Consider the following 15,433-nt stretch of genomic DNA (forward strand, 5'->3'; position numbering starts at 1 on the left):
TAGTCAATTATTTATGGAAAGTGAAACAGCTTCAACAGGAGAGCTTGAGAGACTGATTCTACAGCCTGATGGTGAGATGACATGCTTAGGATGTGAGAGATGTTAAGCCACCTGGCAGTTCTGGGTGTCTCTCTCATTTTTTTCAGAAAAGAATTAGAAAGGTTTCATTTTCATCCCAATGCTAAATGAAAGCAAATGTCAAAACCTTGATATTTTTCACAAACTAGAATTCTTGTTTTCTGGCCAGCCCTAGCCATTGACTGCATTATGGGACTGGAAGCGAGTGAGAGGAATCCATTATAGCATGGAGTCACAACTCAGTTGTCATGAACAAGACCAGTAGGGATATGGTCATTCTCCCTTTAATGGCTAGATGGGAGGAGTGTCCAAAAGCCTTTTTTGTGGTTGCTGTAAAAGGGAATCATGGTATAAAAAAGGCTGAGGGAAACTCCAATACACAATAGCCAAACCCAGCAAGGAAGAAGGTCCTGTAGGTGCACTGGATATTTGGAGCTCACAGCCACTGAGTCACATGCCTTCAGAAGGAGGCACTGCATGGAATGGTGTGGGAAAACTGGGCAGTACAGGGACTCCCAGCTACTGCAGCCTGAACCTCTCCAAACAGGAAGCACGATGAGAAATATGTCATGGGGAATGGTTCTGAGGGAGGTCACAGACATTCCCATTCTAGCTGCTCCAAGAAGGAGGGCTATAGCCTTACTAGCTGTGGGGGAACTTAGCTGCTTCAGGGCCAGGCTGGCTCAGAAGATACTGTATGGAACAGGCTAGAAACTCTGTCTATTGAGGCGCTTCCACCTTGTGAACTATTTCTAGGGAAGGATGCAGAAGGGGTTGCTGCTTTTCTGCCCCGAGTCATTTTCTTCTTGGTAATGCAATAGGTAAATAACTGCACAGGACTAGATTCCTGTGGGATTTCTGCCACTGAACTCCTCTGAGAAATACCTTTGAAACGCACTGTGGCAGAGGAAACATACAGTAATGCACACGTTGTTACTTATACATAGACACACACAGGAGGTATCCACACATCCCTGTGTGCCTGTATCTAGCTTGGTCTCTAATTGCCTAGTATGAATGACTACTGTATTCAATGGGCTAAGAATCCCAGGGGGGATTCTCTGGTGTCAGATGTGTTTCAGCAGTATCAAGACAAAACATTTGAGGATGACAATCCCCAAGGGAGAGCCTAATGAGAGCGACAGAATGACATATCTGTTCTCTGTTTCTCTCTTCACTTGTTCACCTTTTCGTACAACTTGAAGTTGAAATTAATCTCTAATTCATGATTGCAAAAAATGCAAACGTAGAGCCCTGAAATCTACAAATCCAATGTAAAAAGCAGCTCAGTGTAGTGCAGAGTATCAGGCACTACACAGCCACAGAAGAAATCTTTGCAGTCTATATTTAGAAACAGTGGGATAGCAAACTCCAGAGTGACAAAAGCTGTGTGTGAAATATATATTTGGAGTCATCTGGAACTCTCAGAAGGGACATAACATTTAATTAAAGGATTGGAGGTCCTGTACCCCCAGTTGGAGAAAATACAGATTCGATAGTGTAACAGATTACCTGCCCCTTTAATGGCAGTGCTGCCTACTGATCATCTCATCCTTGTTATATGGCATGGTCCCTTTAAGTCTTGGGGTAGTCTGAGGTACAAAGGTGGAGGAGATATGAAGAAAGAGGAAATGGTCCCCTGAATATGTAGTGCTTGGAAGGAATCCTATTACTGTATCTTTAAGAGCCTGGGGCCAGGATCAGAGTGGGTGGGGCAAAGTTCCCCTTCCCCAACCAATTGGGAGGAGCTTTGGGAAGGTGACTAGTTTAAATGCTGCCTTGGTCCTCCTGTCATAGCAAGGCAAGTATCAACGGAAGAGTAGTTTGCTGGGTGTGCTGAGCTAGAGGGCTAATTAGGAGAAAAGGGTCCAGCTGAAGCTCTGTAGTTGATCTGAATCACAATTCCATAGAGGACAGCTGGGGGGAAACTCCTGCTCTGAGGAACAAAGTAACTGTCTGAACCTCAGCCCTGGCTCTATGTGGGAGATCTGAAGAGACACTGCCAGCTTGAACCACAGACTCTGTTCCAAGAGGAGGGCTGCGTGAACTTTCCCCTTAAGAATGGAAACCATAAAGACAGTTTGGAATATAGTCTGGCATGTGCTGGAGAAGCTGAGGAGCCCTGAGAGCAGGAGCTCTCAATAACAGACTGAGAAGCTGCCCATGAAACCAGGGCCTCAGGGGAGAGGATTACCAGAGGAACAATCTGCAAGGTGAGTATGGCAGGAGGCAGCCACGGAAACACTGGATAGTTGGGGAGAGGTTGACACCAACTGCTCTGCACAGAGCCATAGCCTGGAACCTGGAGATTGGATGGGCTTGGCTTCCTCTCCCAGCCCCCCTCCTTGCCCCCAAATCCACCAAGAGAACTTTGTTATGGCCTTGAGCAAGTGGGCCTCACCAAAAGAGAACAGGATCAGTAAGCCTCTCAGCAAGGATGACTGGCCCTCAACCCCAGAATCACTGAACTCTTTAGTATCCTGATTATGAATGCAGTTGAAGGTCTGAGGTTAGGACAAAGGACTACTAAGTGAGCTAAACAGTTAGGGGGTCAATCAGAGGAGGGAAACTGAGGCAGAATCACTGATGCTTTGTTTTGCTGTAAGGGGGTGGTGAAGACCAAAACTAACCAGTTAACATGTAGCTCTGAAAGAAAGCTCTCATTGACCCCCACTCCCCATAGGAGAGAGTTGCCCTGAAGAATAGGGTGGCTGTGAGAGAAGGCTCTCTGGACCCCCAAGTTGGAAAAGCTGCATAATGTAATAGTTATACATACCATGGTCACCAAACCTCAAGTTGTGATCATGTCATGAGGAGTAGAGGGGCTGTGGCAAAAGACTCTGCTCCCTCCTTATGGTTCAATCATAGAAACAATGTCTGAGAGGAAGCTGTCTGAACCTGAAGTTAGGAAAGCTACGCTGGGGAAGAAGCTAGCTTAAAAACATAGTGGACAACACTGTAAAACATGGATCGACAATACTTCTGTCCTAACTTCTCTTTCCACATTCTCCACTAGCCGGGACATTAATATGAAATTGGGACTCTTGTCCCTTGGCAGTTCACTTCATCCTCTTGATTGTTCACCATACAGATCAGAATCCTCTGTTTGACATTAAAGATTGTTTTGGGGAGGATTGTGATGTAACCAAAAGGGTCCTGTTTCCAAGTGGGATGATAAGCCACGGGAGGAAGTGGATTCCCGGAGCACACCTGCGTCTTAAAGCATATGTTCTTACTGAAAGAATGAGGGATGGGAATTAGAGAATCTATGACAGGGAAATGGAGCTATTATTTAAATGAAACACTTTTCATCATTTTCTATGACATGTAAGTGGCCCCTTAAAATTGTCTTAAAAAATTGCCCTTAAAACAACACTAAGACTTTGATATGAGGTAGAGCAACTACTCTGTTTGTGCTCATATTTCACTGTTGATCATAGACTTGCTCATATTAGAGGTGTGAGATATACTTTTGACTTGAGTCATAAAAGTATTCAAAATCCGCTTTAGATTCTATTGGCATGAATGTTATGTACCTATTGGGATGACGGCTGGAAAAAGGAGTTAAATTAAATTAGATGTCCTCTTGGTTTTCTTACTCAACTCTGAACATAGGCATGAATCTGAGTCAGAACCAGGATGAGAACCTGGATCTCCTGACTTCCAGTACTGTGCCACAACCAAAAGATCATCCTTCTATCATAAGAAAACTGACTTCCTTACAGCCCAAATCCTTCTGAGCCTCACAGCGTGTGGACTCTGTGATCAGGTTCTGGCATAAAAGGTTCTCAAAACTATTTTGAATGCAATTTGGAAGAGTTTACAAAGCTCTAGTCCAAATAGCACATTCCTATTCTCTGGACTCAAATTTCAAGCTAATGGGTGGCAATTTGGCAGTATGAATCCCCTTGATATAAATGGGTATTTTAGTGCCTGCCTTGGGCAATGCATGGAGAACCTGGCCCTCAGAATGGTTTGGGAAGATTAGGAAGATTGCTTTTTCTGTATCTCTGGTAACTCGTGTTCCAAAAAGGAGTTGCTGCAGAATAACATACACACATGTATAGTTAGTTATATGCATGTATGTATTTACATATTACTGTATTCCATGAAAATAGTTACACTCCAAGAATCTTATGATTTCATGATTAAATATTCAAAAGTCAGGAAACTAAAAAAGAGGTTGCCCATATGAGTTGAAATGTATCATAATACATATATCCAAAATGACACAAGCATCCATGTTTCATTTCTGAAATCACACACTATAATGTACAATTTTAGTACAATTTTAAATACACAAGTCTTTTCTTGTAGCACTGTGTATGACTGAGTCCCTGAAAGTTACTTATATACAATATATGTGATGCTCAGTTAATGAGGTGGTTGCTCTTGAAGAGTCATATCTCATTCAGGTTGACCCTATGCCCATCAGAGTATCTCTCTGGGCTCTGTGAGCATTTTGTGAGATACATAAGTCTGTAGAAAAGATGGGATGATGTGCTATTGGGTGTCTCTCTAACCACCTTTCTCACTGTTCAGAAGTAGTAATGAGCAAATGCCCCTAGCAGACCCAGGGTTTAGCTATTTGGGGCCTAAATCCACCTCTGCAGGATATTAGTAACTCTTACTACTTCAGTGGGAGTTATGCATATTTAACTGGGGAGAAGAGGGTCTCTTGTGATCCAGTTAGGTACTTTTAGAAACTCCTTGAGTGGAATCCTGGCCCTATAGAAGTTAATGGCAAAACTCCTATTGAATTAAATGGGGTGAGGATTTCACCCCTAGAAAGGAATGGCTTTTGATATTCAGAGCACGCAAGGAGAATGAGAAAAGGGTGTTAGATGTGTACTTGCACAATGTTGTAACTTGGCAGCTAAAAGATAAATGATTTCTGACACACATGTACATGAGTTAAACTGCAGTCCATACACCTGATTCAGTGCCCACTAAAGTCAACATGAGTCCTTCCATTGACTTTATTGGCCATTGGCTCGAACCCCAAATGCTTGCTTTACTCTTAGCAGCTACAAGTGCTCGGTACAAAGGTTGAAATCCATATCATTTAGAAGTGTCCTCTATGAAATCATCAGGTTTTGTCTTCTAGAGATTAGTTTGAAGAGTTGTCTAACCGGCTACCAGATTGCTGTTTTGATTGCTATAGTGAGTGCTACTTAAATTTTGATTACTGAGCACAGTGGTTTTTACCTTTGTCTTTGCATTTACAGCTTTTACTATATTTAAAGCAGTAAATGTCAAGATTTTAATGGCACCTACTGCATAATTTCCTTGGAAACTTGCCTTTTTTTGTGTGTGTTAAGCATTTGTTAAGGATTGCCAAGTACATGCTTCTCTTCAGTAAAAAATAAGGAATAACTGGTGATGAGATGGGATCTAGTCAGGATTGGGTTTGGGTCACATTAAAGTTCTGGCTTCTTCATCAAAGGGCTCTTCATGGATTTTCTGAATGGAGGAAAAAACAGTGAGTATCAGTAAGAACTGTTTAAAATGGCTGCATGTGGTAGATGTAAGGATTCACACTTCAATGGAAATGGAGAGTTTTGAATCCTATGCCAAGCGCTCTGAGTGGTATCTCTTCACTAATAGAATTACTTCATAAGAACATAAAATAGTATTTTAAGGGGAGGAAAAACCTCTGAAAACCCAAAGCACTTAACTTCACTCCAGAAACCTTGGGGGGGATTTAAAGACTTCATTGAGATAATGGGATTTTAGGGAGATACTATGTTCCCAGAATCACTGTATTGTAGGATATCACAAAAAGTAAATTTGTGAAATCAACTGAGAGAGGAAATGCATTCCAAGTACTGTACCTAGTGAGTCAATTGGAAAGGGCAGGAACATGTTTGGGGCCATGCCTACATGAAGTGTTGTGAGATTCATCTGTGGTGTGTGAAACCTGAAGCTTAGAGACTGCTTGTTGCATGTTACACATATAAAAGACTTAACACTAGCTTTGAATATAGAGAAGTGCCAGATTTTTGAAGCAACTAGAGAAGTGTGCAAGTTGGGAAGAAACCAGTAGATAAAACCCTCTCAATAAAACCAGCATAGCAGTTTGGAGCAAGAAGAGAGATCTGACCTGGGAGTACCAGAATGACTTGTGCTTCTTCATATAAGATCTAGTGGGAGGGTTTGAGGAGGAGGAGTAGTAATTTTGCACTGGACACCAGTGCAGCAGTTACAAACGAAAGTAATGAACGGAACACAGTGTTCTGCTCCAGAACCTGAGGACTTAGAAAAGATGCAGAACAGGGAGTTGCCTCATCCTTAGCAAGCTGGTGCTGAAATTTTTCTCAACTGAGTCTCAACTTCCTGTTGACTGAACCTTAAAAGCCAGGCTGAGCTGTCTCTGCTGGAAGTTGTTTCACCCTGGCTGAGCAGGTAGGTCTAGGCTGATGTGCTTTTGGCAGAGAATAGCCTATCTGTGGGCTGAGCCAGAAGATGTGGTCAAGTTAGTTGGCTGGAATTAATTACCTCTGGCCTGAATGCAAGAGGGTGCATATATTTGGTGTCAGTGGGAAGTCATTCTTTTCAGACTTTACAAGCATCTATACGTGTTCTGGTCTAAGCTGCTTCATGGAAGATCCATGATTTTTCAGGAAGTACAGATGTTAGAGATGGAAAAGGGTGTATTTGTGTACACCTATTCCCTTCCCCCAGTCTGTTTGCCACTGGCCAGTGTAGGGATGCTCCTTAAATTGTATTCTTCTGTGGTTCATCCAGTCCTCCTTACGTTTTTTCCTTTGCTCAAACTGATCACTTTACTTCTAGTTGAGCCTAGGGTGACCAGATAGCAAGTTGGGGAAAATCGGGATGGGGTGGTGGTGGGGAGGTAATATATAAAACAAAGCCTTGAATATCACGATTGTCCCTATAAAATCAAGGCATCTGGTCACCCTAGTTGAACCCTTTGAGACTTCCCTAAACAATTCCTTGTTCAGTGAGCTAGCCCACACCCAGCTTCTTAACTGGGGGTTGCATAAAATCTTTTCTTGGGGAAGTTAAAGCAAAAGACCTTCTCAAGCTGTTGTTTGAGGGAAATGGGCTGACATGGGCCACTGGAGTAGGTGGTGAAGATTTACACAGCTCATGAAACCTTCAGAGGCTGTAAATTCTTCTGATATCCTGGGAAAGGCAAGATCATGGTGGAGTGAGGTAACTAGCCCATAAGTCCTTAAACACAAGCAGCAGAGCTGCAAGGGACTGGGGCACAAGGAAATCAACATAATTGCCTATTAGGGAGATGAGGAAGAATTAAGATAGTTTGCTGCATCTTTACAGAGGTCTCCCCTGAATTTCCACTCCCTGTTGTGATGCAACATAGGAATGTAGACTGGAGAAGAAAGCCCACCCTGTCATTTTATTTTCATTCAAAATTGAAACAGAAGTGGGGTGGTGGCAGTTCTCTTCCCACTTAAGTTAGAAGACAGCAAAGCAGCTGTAATTTAGCAATCAGAGGTAAAAATCAGCCACTTTTTCATTGTAGTGCAGCAGTTAGACTCCCCCCTAAAGGGGCTGCATGAGAGAATGACTGTATAGTTATGTCATCTATCTAAATTTCCACATGTATTCCCAGCCCCATTCTGCCCCTGGGAGCAAGTATGAGGGGTGGAAGGGAATATACACTAAATGCTCAATACTATAATAATATATTATATTTCTAGTATATCACAAAGTGATCCACAAGCCATGTCTGGATTGAGCCACTCTTTCTCATGTGAAGTAACATTTTACTCTGTAAATACTCCCCCCTGAAATCAGCTGGACTATTCACTGCATAAGGAAATAACTCGCATGAGTAATGGATACAGAGTCAGACACTATATACACAGAAGGAATTCTCTCTCATCACTGAAATGCAGCTACTTCTGGGATAGTATAAAGCAGTATTAAGGAGGATAAATGCTGGATAGCTTGTCCACCTGAAACAGCAAAGAAAATGTAGGGTGGCAGAATGTAATAAGCCCATCCTGACTGTCTTGAGCACTGCAGATAAACCCTATGTTTTAAATCCCACTCTCAAGCCAGAACTGTGTAGCACTGGGCTGTCAAACCCTTGAGTGGAACAGGTTCACTGCTGACTCCCAAGCAAGTGCTTAATTTGTAATGAAAGAGCTGCACAGGCTCAAGCAATTTTTGTACTTTCATAACTGACTGCAGCAGGCCCAGAGGGGCAGGGGCTATGAACTGCCAAGTCTAGAGGTGCCAGAGCTCAGGCCTGGCACAAATACAGCAGGGCTCCTAGCTATGGAGTCCTTAGCACTGCAGCCCCAGGATTCTTTTGGAGGGCGCCCAGCCCCACTGTGCTGGTGAGAGGGGAGACGATGGCTGCCCCAGGCTGTGTGGCCATGAGTGGGCAAGGAAGGGCCCGGAGGCTGGAGCACGTCATGCTATTACCATGTTCATGGCGCGGGCAAGCTGCATGTCTCCTTGCTAGCGGGGTGTAAGGAAGAAGAGTCCAGTGCCACCCTGCTAACTGGGACGACTCCTGCCTGCCCGCCCTGGGGTGGCGCGGCTACAGCCAAGCCTCCCCCAAGCTGGCCGTGCTGTGCCCTGCGGGCTGCGCTTGGAGGGACTGCTCTGAGTTTCTTCGGCGTCCTCCTCTCCCTCATCCCTGGGTGTCCTGCTGCTGCTGGCAGCTTGGCCGGGCTGGGCTCGCGGGCTGTGGGATCCTCGGGCCTCCCCAGGGCTCCGTACACCTGGGGGCGCCGCAGGACTTGCGCCTCCTGCCGCAGACTGAGAGCTACGCTCCTGCTGGCGGCTCCTGGTGGGTGTGGGCTGCTGGGGGCCACCCGTGGCACTTTCCCACCTCTGCCCGCCCCCTCTCTCCGCAGCAGTCTGGCTGCTCCTTGCTGGGAGCCTGGGCAGGGAATGGGCTCAGCCAAGCCCCGGCGCTGTCCCTGCCTCTCCTCGGCCGGGGGAGGGTTTCTGCTGTGTCGCGGCTGCTGCCCTCCCCCGGCTTCCTCCCCTGAGCCCTGGCATGGGTGCCGTGAAGCCGAGCCCAGTCCTTGCTTGGTAACACCGAGGGACGCTGCTCCGAGCATCTGGGCGATGGGGTGGGGCCTCGGGTTAAGGCCGCCCCTACTCTAGCAGGGCCATGTTCCTGAGCCGTGCGCCTTGAGAAGTAACCAGAGCAGAGGAGAAAAGTTGGGGGAGGCTGTGGGCGGTTTCCCTTTGCAAGCCAAAAGCCAGGGATGCTCTCCTGTCCTGCTGTTGTGTGATTGCCCAGTGCTGCTTTTCAGAGGGGCGCACAGCAGGTTAGTCTGGTTTCTTTTTCCTACTGCTGGGACACTTCAGAAACAGATCTTTGGTTCAGGAACACCCTATGAGGTGACCCTGTTTCCTAGAAGTTGATGTAAAGGTTAAGTAAAAAACAATCTGTAGCATTTAACATAAACGTCAGGGTCTCAGGGAGCGATTAAGCACTTGGGCCAGGCCTGTGGGAAAATCCACATTGTCTAGGGAATGTGGAGCTGTGCCCTGAGCTGACTCCGGAATCAAATCTGTGCTTTTTCCCCCCCTCTTTGTGATATTTCCCTTGAAATCAAAGATTTGAGAGACAGAACTGGCCAAACAGCCCTATCTCAGGACAGGATTTGAGGATTATTAGACTAGTTAATAAATTGAATAGCAGGCATTTACAAACAGGAGGCAGTCATGTAGAAACCAAATACAGGTATTCCATGAGAGGCAAAATGCAGAAACGCCAAAAAAGCAGTAATGACCAAATAAAAAGAAGAGGAGGACCAGGGCGATGATGAGCAGTAAATAAGATATGAGCTTGCAATACAATAGGGTAACAAAGAAAGCAATGCAGTTTTGAGTTGCATAAACAGAACTATCACATAACAGGTAAACAGTCTCATTTTCCTCACATCACTGGTAAGACTGCGCCTCATTTCTGGACAACTCAGCGCCACACAAATGGCAGCAAATTAGAATGAATTCAGTGGAGCAATAAAAAGGATTAAGAGGCTGGAGGGATTGATCTAAGAGGAAAGATTAAAATAACTAATTACATTTAGCTTGGCCAAATGACAATTAAAAGGGAGACGTGATAACTGCCTAAAACTGCATGTTTAAGAACGTAAACATCAAAGAGAGAGGAAACATTGAGTGTGGTTCAGGCAGTTGTTGGTTAGATGCCCAGATACCATTGTAACGGGAGTGGTATAAGAACCTGAATAGAATTGAGTGGAAAGTGGCTGTAACAAAGCAATTCTATGAAACAGAACAAAGAGAGTATAATCTGAATACCAGGAAACAATTCCTCATGATGAGGTGTATTAACTGTAGGAGAGTTTCAAAGGAAAATGGTGGAAGCTCCATCAGCAAAGCACTGGAGAACGTGCTATAGAGAACAATTGCACGTTGGCCAGTATAGGTAGGGCCCTACCAAATTCAAGGTCCATTTTTGTTAATTTCATGGTCGTAGCATTTTAAAAATCTTGAATTTCATGGTTTCAGATGTTTAAATCTTAAATTTCACAGTGTAACAAAGCATGAATATGTATTTAGAAACAGCAATATATAACATGTAAAGCTCTTAAGACAGCTTTTCTCAAGCTGGGGGTCCCATCCCAAAAGAGAATTGCAAGGCTATCGTAGGTAGGGATTGCAGTATTGCCATCATTTTGCACTGCCTTCAGAGCTGGGCGGTCGCAGAGCAGCTGTCTGGGCACCCAGCTCTGAAGGCAGTGCTGCCACCAGCAGCAATGCAGAAGTAAGGGTGGCAATACAGCGTCCAAGACTAGATTTCATGGGGGAGACCAAATTTCATGGTCCATGATGTGTTTTTCACAGATGGTAGAGCCCTAAATATGGGAATAGAGAGGACAAGATGGCCTGCTAGGATTCTCTCCCTCCCCCCGATTTGTATGATCCTGTGGATTATTTACTCTCCTTGGTCTTAGTTAAGCCTCATGCAGAGACTTGTGTTCATCTTAGAGTGCCACATTTTAAAAAGACAGTTGCCGACTAGAGGTAGTCTGGAGGAGTGAGCAATGAAAATGACTGAAGGTTTTAAGCAGTAAGTCCTGTAAAGAAAGGTTAAGTGGCAGGCATGTTCAGTCTAGAGAAAAGAACTGTGGGTGGAGACCTGACTGTGCTATTGTGCAAAGGATTGCTCTAGAAAGAGGACAGGGGCCAATTATTCTCTTTAGTCACTAAGGTCAGATCAGGAAGTAAATGGGCCCTTACCTGAGGCAGAGAAAGTCAGGTTCAGTATGAGGGAAACCCTTTTAAGTGCAGGGTGACAGAAGAAGCTCATAAAAGGGTGTGGAGGAATTGCCATGGTTGGAGATACTCAAGTTTGAGATTAGACACCCACACATTAGGCATGATTTTGGGATAAGGAGATCAGTCCTGTCACAATGAAGAGTTGAATCAGCTACTCAACACAGAGGTCCCTTCCCACTCATATGCTTTAATTGTCTTTGTATGTTGGTAAATGGCTCTTGAACCTGCAAATCATGTGGTACTTGGTGCTTTCTGATGGAAGGTTATTTCTCTAGGATTGTTTGTTAAGGCTTCTGTTTTAATATACTGGGGATAACTTCCCCTTTGGCTGTGAATCTGTGCAAATGGCTCCTTTAGATGTAATCCGTATTTGTTATAACAAACGCAAAGATGAACCTAGTTCCAGTGGAATAAGAATTAACTTTATCCTTTTTTGAGGTATGAAATAGTTCAATTAACTTAAAAAAACCCAAAAATCCCTGTGTGCTTTCATGTCCTGGGTTGACTGGGATAGGGGAAGTGCCATATAGAAAAGCTGTCCCTGTGGAATTTCTGAGTAAGTCAAGTTCAGGAAGTTCTGGAAATATCTCAAGGAAAGCCCATTTTCAGAGACTGACTGCACTGTCCTGGGAGAGATTTGTGTTAACTTCCTGGAACTGCTTTTAAAATAGGGGCAACTGAAAGTGAAATGAGAGTTGAGGATAAAGAATAAAACCTTCTGTCTCTACGGCATTTCAGCTGATTGGAATTATAGGTAATAGCCTGATATAAATAGTAACCAAAAGCTATTGTCATCTGATAATTATTTAGAGGTCTGTGTAACAAACTAATAGTTTTAGCCCAGTTCCTAGTGAGCAAGTGTCTGTATCACAGGTTTACTATCACAACAACACAACTACTACTAGTTCCTTAGTAGTTTTGTGAAGGAGTCCAAGACCAAGGAGACTGAACTTCACTTCTATCCCAATAGTAATTGTTTTAAGATCAGGGCAGAGGCACCTTGGTGAGAGGCAATGTATGTGGGGAAAATAGTATTGCCATTTTCTCTTCTATAAGGAAGAAGCATGGCCCTATAATACAGGCATGGGACTGGGAATCAAGAGAGGTGGGCTCTGTGCCTGGCTTTGCCACTGACTCACTCTCAGTCTGTTGCCTAACTTATCTGTGCTTCAGATATCTCATCTGTAAATAGGGATGCTATACCCATATTGCACAGATGTGTTATGAAGCTAAACATTAATTAATATTTGAAAAGTTGTCAAAGGATTTGTTTGTCTGGTAGTGCCCCCTGCTGGCCAAGCATGACTCTGCAAGCCCTTCTTGCCTCGGTTTCCCAGAAATTAGGGCTTCCACATCAGACTAATGTCAGGATTTCCTGTGTTTATGTCCAGCCAGGGCTTCTTTATTGACACAATGCTACTTTCTCTCTCCCACAAACAGGAGGTGTCACCTTGTTTTAAACCCTAATATCCAGACACAATAGTAGTTTCTCCTCTTTACTATTCTTCTAGTGCACCTTTTCTTGGGCTTCTCTTCCTCTTAAACCACCATGCTCAGTAATTAAACATCCTGCTGCCCCCTGAACAGGTGATATCTGTCCAGGTTATCCCTCTGGAGATTAAATTTATCTTTAAGCATATTACGTATCCTGCCACTTTTCCCCAGATCTGTGTCTTCACAGGGCTCTCTCCCTAAACGCAAGCTTCTTCTCAAGCCCAGGATTCTGAACGCCTTCTTACCAGACATGCACTCTTCTTTTTGCCTCCTGGTTTCCTGTAAGGGGCCTCCATTTTATAAGGCTCAGGTGCCCTCTCTTAAGCCCAATTGGGCAGCAGGCAATCAGTCACAAATGCTCTGGATGCCACTTCCTCTTAAAAGGACCAGCCACCCTGTGACAAAAGTGCTTTGAGGTTCTTGGACTGAAGATACTATAAAAATGGAAAAAATAAAAACAAAAACTACTCTTTGTGTTCTCTGGATAAAGCATTTTGACTTTCAGAGCTGTAATTCCACTGCCTTCACTAGCATGACACTTACTAAAAAATTAAATATAAAAAAGCATTATACAGAGCAGAAAAACACTTCACAAACTAGGTTCAGATGAGATGAGATCAACTCACTGAAGAGCTGCAGCAGGGCAGGGACGCAGCCAGAAATGAAGAAGAGGGCTTATGGTGGGTAACTTATGCTATCAGGCACCACTTCTGGGCCTTGCTCCTGCAGGCATTTTGCCCAGAGAACTGTCTCCGTGCATGGAAGACTTTCAGGATTGGTCCCTGGTCTTTGCCATAATCAACCAATGTTAGGGAATTGAACCTGGGTCTCTCCACAAAAGAGGAGAGAAATAGGCGGCAGGGCCAGAACCCTAATGGCTAAGTGCTCCCATTCTCATCTGACCTGGGGAGTGGACAGTGAAATCAGCAGCAGAACATTAAAGGGACAACAATGAACCTTCGGTTCAGGCACGGGCACTTACTTTCTGCTTCTTCCCATTCCTGCCCACTACTGCCCATTGTCTTTTTAAGCACAAACATGCACAAAGGAAAAATATGCAATAGAACTGGAGGACTAAGTATACCCTGGTGTTCTGCCACCCCCTGCAGTCAGCCAACTAAGGCATATGCACAGCCTGCTGTGGCAGTGATGTTCAAAAGCACACTGACCAAATAAGGAGACAAAATGATGGGGCTGCCAGAAGATGCATTGCTGTGTGGTTGGAGGCAGCAGCTCTCTGCCCAGAGTTGCTAAATGTGAGAATAGTTCAATCCAGAACTGCCAGCATTGTTCAAGAATAGCAATGGTATGCAACAGAGAGAAAAACTGCTACAATAAGCAATCTAGGTTCCAGTGCTGGTGGGGGGAGTAGTTTTGCTGGTTGGAGAAACTTTGACAGAAGCACATTCCATTGGAGAATGTATCCCGTTGAAATAGAAATGTTTTGTAAAATTGGGTCTGTTTAGTTAGAATTTTGGTTGTAAGAAAATGGGCAGAAGGGAAAGCTTCCATAATGTTGACATGGGGCATTTCAATATTGTCAGAATGGAAAAGTTTAAATTGTTTTGGTTTGAAATGACTTTATGAAGTTTTTTTTAAACTATAATACGACATCCAAAAAAGCCTAAATCAGAACAAGTAATTTTGACTGACCCCCCAATTTTTTTTTTTTTTTTTTTACAACTTTCCTTTGGAGAATTTCAATATTATCAGGTTTTGTTTAGATTTGGAGCAAAGCCAAATTTTGAAATCCTTCATGAAATGGAATTTTCATCCTCTGCATAGTTCTAATAAGTAGTGTGTATGGTAAGCACCGTTCATAAATATTGTCACCTCCCAGATGCCAGGACACAAGAGCAAACACTGACCTCAGCCACTCTAGTTATTCTATGGATGCAGGCAGTGAAGTGGGAGCACCAGCTGATATGCAAATGTGCACATCTACATGACCAGTTGCTAGCAGGTCCTCCTGTCTTGCATTCACTTTGTTGGCTAATATGCCATTCCTACCCCAAGGGGCTGCTAGTACAGCGTGTGCACATCTGGCTCAGTCCTCATATGGCCGTGCTGTGCTCCCATTCCATTGCATTAGGATGTGAAAGTGTATAGCAACATAACTTGCTAAATACATTGCAGATTGTTCATTAATTATAGGGGAGAACTTGCCTACCCAGAGACTGGCATCTGGTTTCTGAACAGTTTCATGTAAGAAATGCAAGCAAATTAAAGCTCTTGGAGACTGCCTTAATTTATACACTTTGTATGTGTCTTTGCAATGCTTTTGACGGGCAGGATGTTCTTCATGAGACTTTTCCAGCAGCCGATTCCTATCCTCACATGTGAAATCTCCATGGATGGCTGTTCTGCCCTTTCCCAGTTCATAGCGGGAGCAGGGGCACATGTGTTTGGGGTTTCCTATACTCTTTTCCCTTCCTTTTTGGTACTTTTGCATATTGTTTTTTTGATGGGTGCTGTGTGCTGGGTGTGATGATTGGATGCGGTGGTGTATCCTGTGTGCTGATATATTTAGTTTACCTGTAGCTCTCCAGGAGCCTGTATTCCAGACTCTGGGCCTGTAATAGCTCCCTGCCAATCAGAT

General features: G+C 44.1%; 1 protein-coding gene across 1 annotated transcript in view; it reads left to right on the forward strand.

Annotated features, from left to right (window-relative positions):
- The first annotated feature begins 1,893 nt into the window (after window positions 1-1,893).
- Window positions 1,894-15,433, forward strand: part of GRIN2B (glutamate ionotropic receptor NMDA type subunit 2B) — a 226,343-nt gene continuing 212,803 nt past the window's right edge. The window contains exon 1 of the mRNA XM_067559660.1: window positions 1,894-2,291. The gene's annotated coding sequence lies outside the window, so the exon portion shown is untranslated. The remainder of the gene's footprint in view (window positions 2,292-15,433) is intronic.

Source organism: Emydura macquarii, unplaced genomic scaffold (assembly GCF_026122565.2).
Source record: "Emydura macquarii macquarii isolate MOO-44397 ecotype Brisbane River unplaced genomic scaffold, CSIRO-AGI_Emac_v2 contig_2205, whole genome shotgun sequence".
NCBI lineage: Eukaryota > Metazoa > Chordata > Testudines > Chelidae > Emydura > Emydura macquarii.